Genomic DNA, 7,062 nt, shown 5'->3' with positions numbered 1-7,062 from the left:
TTTTTTTTTTTTTTTTTATCTGTGAGTTGTCACTGTTTTTTATAGCTGAGTAGTACTCCACAGTATAAACAGGCAACATTTTATGTATCCATTTGATCTGAGTTGTTTCCAGCTTTTGGCCATTATAAATAAGGCTGCTGTGAACATGGCCTGGAGAAATTGCTCAGCCATTAAAGGCTAGGCTCACAACCCACAATACACTGTCCGTTTCTAAAGCCTTTCACAGCAGCTCAGCACCTCCATAGTCATGAGAATGGAACATGGGAATTGCATATCAGGGAAGGTACAACAATGAGACTTTTTTTATTATTAGATATTTTTTTCATTTATATTTCAAATGCTATCCTGAAAGTCCCCTATATCCTCCCCTGCCCTGCTCCCCAACCCTCCTACTCCCGCTTCCAGGCCCTGGCATTCCCCTATACTGGGGCATAGAATCTTCACAAAGAGACTTCTGATATCAGTAGAGGATTTCCATTGTGGACCATAGTTTCCTTTGGCCTCTAGTTGGAAGAATTAATTTGAGTGTCAAAATTTTACAAAGAGCCTACTAGATTTATGCTAGTTCTGTCTTCCAAATGTGGTTCTTAAAGCACAGCCTGCTGCATTCTCCTCTACTGATTAGGATCACAGAGGTTCATGACAGGTACCTAAAGAGTAGAGCCTTTGTTGTTTGTTAGTCCTAGTTGGAAGTTATGTTACTATAATTCAGAATGAAACAAACAAGTGGAATATTATCAGTCTTCTGATGTTTGACTAAAAGTCAGGAAGAATCCAAGATCCATGAGCTCATGATCCAGTAGTTGTTTTACTCATACACCATTTCTACTTTAGTGTATAGCCACTGAACTAAACGCAGTCCACATACATAGCCACTGAACTAAATGCAGTCCATGTACATAGCCACTGAACTAAACGCAGTCCACGTACATAGCCACTGAACTAAATGCAGTCCACGTACATAGCCACTGAACTAAACGCAGTCCACGTACATAGCCACTGAACTAAATGCAGTCCACGTACATAGCCACTGATTAGTCCACGCCAAGAGCCACAACTGACACAGTACTATTAATTTACAATGGAGAAATTGCAGCCAATGGTTTGGGAAGTTTATGGTATTTGTGGACCCACTGTGAAGAAGAGTAGGATGCTACTATGTTGACAATAATTCTAACAACCTATGGCAATTACACAGGATACTATGGTATGGAAGTCTTTAATGTTCAACATTTTATACGAGGAACAAACATGCTAATGTGTAAGTTTCTTATGTTTAAAAAAAAATCACTTGGAAATTTGCATACTACTGAAAATTATTTCTTCATTTCTTTTTACTACAACCAGAAGTACATTGTCACTATCTTTAGAGACACCAGAAGAGGGCATCGGATCCCATTACAAATGGTTATTAGCCACCATGCTGGGAATTGAACTCAGGACCTCTGAAAGAGCATCCATTTCTTCAGCCCCCCACAACTAAGATCATATCATAGGTGATATCTTCTGGGATGAATTTCCTGAGAGCACAGAGAAACTGTGTTTCAGAGGTAGCCATGGTTGGACCTCATATTGGCAGCCAAACTTGGTAATGTATAAGAGTCACCAGGTGGTACTGGTTTTGAAACATGAAGGGGTAGCAGCTGATGCTTGGCACTGTGAGAGGCCAGGAGAGGCTAAGGTGCAGCCTCAGTGATAGTTGAAGGCCCAGGACTGAAGGGGTCAGGCAGAGAAGTTGAGGCTTAGCACCATGAAAAGAGCCTATGAAAGACTATTTGTGAAAGTACAGTCCAGTTTCAGCAGAACACAGTAGTGTTTTGGAGATGCCAGTACCATGAGATGACCACCAAGAACAGAAGCAGTAATGAGGTATGGGCAGCTGGCGCCTAGAAGACAAGGTGTGTGCTACAAAGGGCAAAGCTGGAGAAGTGACCCAAGCCCTTGGAGGAGCCCAGAAGATCGTGAGTGGATCCCAGACATTGGATGGCTAGAGTTTGATTTTGCTTTTGATTGTGACTATGCCCTGATATTTTTTTTCCTTTTGAAGTGAGAAGGTATTTTAATGGAGCCCACAGTTAAGAGACTTTGAATTCTATAAATAAGACTTTGAATTTCAAAAGAGATTAGATATTTTAAAGTGATTGAAAATTTAATATATAAGAATTTGTAAATTCTGTGGGAAATTTAAAGTTATTTAGATATTGAGAATTAATAAGAGAGTAAGGATTGAGGCCTACTAGTGATGTGTTCGTGTGTCAAGATGACAAGGGGTCAGTTGTACTGGCTGGTTTTGTGTGTCAACTTGACACAAGTTGAAGTTATCACAGAAAAAGGAGCCTCCCTTGAGGAAGTACCTCCATGAGATCCAGCTATAAGGCATTTTCTCAATCAGTGGTCAAGGATGGGAGGGCCCCTTGTGGGTGGTGCCATCAACCCTGGACTGGTATTCCTGAGTTCTATAAGAAAGCAAACTGAGAAAACCAGGGGAAGCAATCTAATAATCAGGATTCCTCCATAGCCTCTGCATCAGCTCCTGCCTCCAAATTCCTGCCCTGGGTGAGTTCCTGTCCTGACTTCCTTTGGTGATGATCAGCAATGTGGAAGTGTAGCCTGAATAGAACCTGTCCTCTAACTTGCTTCTTGATCATGATGTTTGTGCAGGAATATAAACTAAGTCAGTCATGAACCTGGGAAATGAACTTGAAGGACAGAAGTAACTTGGTAGGCGTGGAGAGGTAAGGGCAGTTGGAGGCAAGGTGGGAGAATGTTCAGAATACTTTGTGAACATACATGAAATTATCAAATAAAAAACTATTAAGGAAAAACTTCAAAATAGGTAGAATTATTATGTTTCATTTAAAAATTCTTGCACAAATAATAACTTTTTAAATATTTTTATTCTTTCCAATTCCTATTCTAGACTGTGCCCTTAGCCTTAGTGGTGGTGGTTAGTTCATTAAGGTGTTCCATTTAGAGATAAGCACTTAATTTCTTACCCTCATCCATTTGACTAGTAATGCCTCTCTATTGACTGCTGACTACTGGAGAGAGAGACAGGGAGAGAGAGAGAGAGAGAGAGAGAGAGAGAGAGAGAGAGAGAGAGAGAGAGAGAGAGAGAAACTTTCTGTGTTCAAGGTTGAGAGCAGACGAGGTCTGTGGGTATACATATGAATATTTAGATTGTAATTTGACAACATGACCATTTAGCAAAATAACAGTAGCAGGTTCTACCCTAGGCTTGTGACCTCCCAGCCACAGCCTTTAGGTTAGGAGTATAGTAGCAGACGTGGCATTCTCTCTTGTTAAGGCCTCAATCTCATGAGAATGCAGTTACTGTACCAGACACCCTTTCCTAATCATCCTAATTGGTATTGGTAGAGTGCAGGGTCCAGTCTCGGGTGGGGACCATTGGTGTCTTTCACCCCAGCATCCTTCATAACACCTTCTGAAACCAGGAGAGCTAGCCTGTGAGGGGGAAACTTCTAGGTCTGTTTAAAGTTGATTTACTGTTTCAACAGGCAAGGTGTATTATACATCACAAGCAGGGTCCTGTATGGTTCTTTTATTTTTTGGGCAACATGCCACTTGACATGTTCATTGTCATGGGATGTCTCTCTGAGGTGATGTCAGGATTTGGGGTGATGGAATTTTCCGTAGTAGATTCTAATGTCTTTCTCATTCACTTCAGTCTTACTTTTCCTCAGAGGAGCAAATGCCTATCATCAGTGCAGTGATAAAGGATGCATCAACTTATACTGGAGAAGAAAATTTATTGATTTCTTTTTCACCTGGTTTTTAACCTGAAGCATAAAAAGTAAATAGTACCCCCCAAAGCCACTGACATAATTAACTGGAAGACTATAAGCACCTTTGTATCACCAACTAGAAAATCAGGCATGCACTTGAGGTAGAAGGTCTTACTTTGTGCAAATGAACCTTGCTTTCAGAGGAAGAGGCCTGTGTTTCTTGGAAAACCTCTTCCATACACCCTTGATTTCCATCAACTTCTCTGCCTCAACAAGTCCAACACCAGGATGAGCCTCAGCTTCTTTGCCTGACCCCTTCAGTCCTGGACCTTCAACTATCACCGAGGCTGCAATTTAGCCAAGGGCCTCTCTTGGCCTCTCACAGTGCCAAGCATCAGTACCAAGTATCCTGGTACTGATAGGATGTACTGCATCACAGAAGACACAACCTGTTGACACTGGTATTCCCTGGAATGGCTTGTCTACTTCCTCTGCATTAGCATCCTGGTGTTGGACTTGTCACTGTTGGAAATGCATTATTGTTTACTGTTCATGTTGAATTAAGATGAATACAGACATTCTAAAGAAACCTCTCTGTCACGTGTCCAGAACAGTTTATAGAACGCAGTACCTGCCTAGCAAGCAGTGAATGAGTGGGTAACTGTGAATATCTTAGTGGTAACTAAAATCAGTCAAGTGGAAGGAAGGGACCCAGTGGAATAAGTGGGATAAAGACTCTTATTTCACCAGGGAAGGTTGAGAGAGTCTCTAGACCAAGGCTTGCCAACTCAAATACTTCTAGAATGAAAGTATTCATTGTAAATAGGTGGGAAAAGAAATAGGGACTGCCAGGGCACTGGAGAGCCAGGAAATGTATCCATATCTTAAAATGATCATGCATTTCCAACATTGCTGGAGTCCAACCAAACACAGCTCCGTGCTATATTTGGCTCCTGGTGGCCTTGTGGTCTGTGCACTGGCCAACCTCTGTAGAACTGCGTGAGAGGAATGACCTTGTGTGCCATTATGGAGGCAAAATGTAAACTCAAATAAATAAAACCTAAAAAGGAAGGCACCTGAGACTTTGAATAGCTATTGATGTAGAAGGTCAACAGGAAACAGAACTCGGGCCCCTGGATATTGAACCTGATAGAGACATCAGGGTGTTTATCAATAATTAACTTGATATTTTCAGGAGAACAATGTCTAATGTGATCCTAAGTGTTCACTACAAATCAATAGTTTTCAAGCAGCCTATCTCTGGCTTCTAGAGGAAACCTCCTTTGTCTGCAGTTGGATTCCTTTCAGGAAATGAGATCATTACAGAAATTGAATGTATTTCTGACTTTTTAAGGTAAAAAGACAAAGTTGCAAAGTCTTATGTCTATCTAGACTATTATTGCATAGCACTGTTTATGGATTAGCCTATTCCAAAGACTTTGTTAAGAGCCTTATTTTAGAAACAAACATGAAGGTATACAGATTTAAGCTATAGGAGACTTTTGTTTAAAAGATGTGCTTCACTCTGGAAAGCTCTGTTGACCTTAAGGGGCTCAGGGTCCCTCCTCGTGCAAAAGGCATTTTGAAACCCTGTTTCTTCTGCTTGAATGTGATTTTCTAACTTCATTGGGCCAAGTAATAGTTGCTTGGCTATCTGATTCTCCCTTTCTTAAATGGAGCTCAGCTTCCAAGATAAATCTACCTAGAGATAAATTGTTAGGTACAAGGAGTATTTCTGCTCATGTCTCGAGATGTCTTTGGTTTCCTGAGTCATCCTAAGACTTGTATGGAGCCATATCCCTTTCCTGCTCTTCTTTCTAGGAACCAAGAATAATCAGCCAGCGTTTATGGATATGTTTGAATTCTCTCCCTCTTTGATTTATTTTATTACATGTTTAGGTATTGGTGTTAAGACATAATTTTTAACACATGCTCCACTATGTTCATAGCAGCCTTATTTATAATAGCCAGAAGCTGGAAAGAACCGAGATGTCCCTCAACAGAGGAATAGATACAGAAAATGTGGTAAATTTACACAATAGAATACTAATCAGCTATTAAAAACAATGAATTTATGAAATTCCTCGGCAAATAGATGGATCTGGAGGGTATCATTCTGAGTGAGGTAATTCAATCACAAAAGAACTCACATGATATGCACTCACTGATAAGTGGATATTAGCCCCAAAACCTAGAATACCCAAGATACAACTTGTAAAACACATGAAACTCAAGAAGAATAAAGACCAAAATGTGGACACTTCACCCCTTCTTAGAATTGGGAACAAANTTCCCATGGAAGGGGTTACAGAGACAAAGTTTGGAGCTGAGACAAAAGGATGGACCATCCAAAAACTGCCCCACCCAGGAGTCCATTCCATAATCAGCCACCAAACACAGACACTATTACATATGCCAGCAAGATTTTGCTGAAAGGCCCCTGATATAGCTGTCTCTTGTGAGGCTATGCCAGTGCCTGGCAAACACAGAAGTAGATGCTCACACTCAGCTATGGGATGGAACACAGGGCCCCCAATAGAGGAGCTAGAGAAAGTACCCAAGGAGATTAAGGAGTCTGCAACCCTATAGGTGGAACAACAGTATGAACTAACCAGCACCCCCAGAGCTCATGTCTCTAGCTTTCTATGTAGCAGAAGATGGTCTAGTCAGCCATCATTGGGAAGAGAGGCCCCTTGGTCTTGCAAACTTCATATGCCCCAGTATAGGGGAACACCAGGGCCAAGAAAGAGGAGTGAGTGGGTAGGGGAGCAGGGGGGGAGGGGCGAGGGTATAGGGGACTTTGGGGATAGCATTTGAAATGTAAATGAAGTAAATATCTAATAAAAATTGAAAAAGAAAAAAAAAGACATAATTCTTCAGAGATTTAGAGCCAAGTAATCGTAAATACATAAATATTATATTAGAATCAAACAATTAGAGAAAACACTGATATTTCAATTTAGAGAAAGAAGTTTATTGAATGCCTACCATTACCCCACTCTGCCTGCCTTCTGTTTCAGAGGCATCTATAGGAAACATTGACACAGGACAGTACAAAGGGACATAAGTCCCAACACATTATTGGGAATACCCTTTTACAATGTCACACAGGCCTTTTTTTTTTTTTTTTTTTNTTTTTTTTTCAGTTAAGGAATGTGTAATTGCTATACACTTCCCATTCTTCTAACACAAGTTGCTCCTTATTTTCAGCATCCCCTCAGTTTCATGTTCAATAATGTGAAAGAGGAACAAAGCACTTCCATCAGTATATGATCTCTCTCTCACACACACACACACACACACACACACACACACA

Source organism: Mus pahari, chromosome 3 (assembly GCF_900095145.1).
Source record: "Mus pahari chromosome 3, PAHARI_EIJ_v1.1, whole genome shotgun sequence".
Classification (NCBI taxonomy): Eukaryota; Metazoa; Chordata; class Mammalia; order Rodentia; family Muridae; genus Mus; species Mus pahari.
The sequence above is the reverse complement of the archived record's forward strand: the minus strand, read 5'-3'. Positions refer to the sequence as shown.